This window comes from Podarcis pityusensis, assembly GCF_964106645.2.
Source record: "Podarcis pityusensis genome assembly, chromosome: 3".
NCBI lineage: Eukaryota > Metazoa > Chordata > Lepidosauria > Squamata > Lacertidae > Podarcis > Podarcis pityusensis.
The window spans coordinates 116,101,683-116,102,056 of NC_138026.1; positions in this window are offsets into that span (position 1 = coordinate 116,101,683).

The following is a 374-nucleotide window of genomic DNA, read 5'->3' on the forward strand; positions in this document are numbered from 1 at the left end:
TCCATGTTGTCTTATTTTATGGCAAGGAAATAACCCCGGTTGTTGAGTTGCTCATGAATGGACAGAGACAAAATCATATGGTGTTTTTGCTGGGGTTGATAAGAGAATAGATGCAGGGAGACAGGTCTGGGGTAGATATGTAATATCTAAAGGTTTGTCACATGGAAGATGGAGCAAGCTTGCCCTCTCCTGCTCCAGAGGCTAGGAGTCGAACCAATGGATTCAAGTTACAAAGAAAAGAGATTCTAACAAAACATCAGGAAGAACTTTCTTCTTCTTCTGATGATGATGATGATACCTTTATTGTCATTGTACAACCTGTGTACAATGAAAGTAAACGAGCCACCCTCCCCACCCAAACACTCACTCTTATC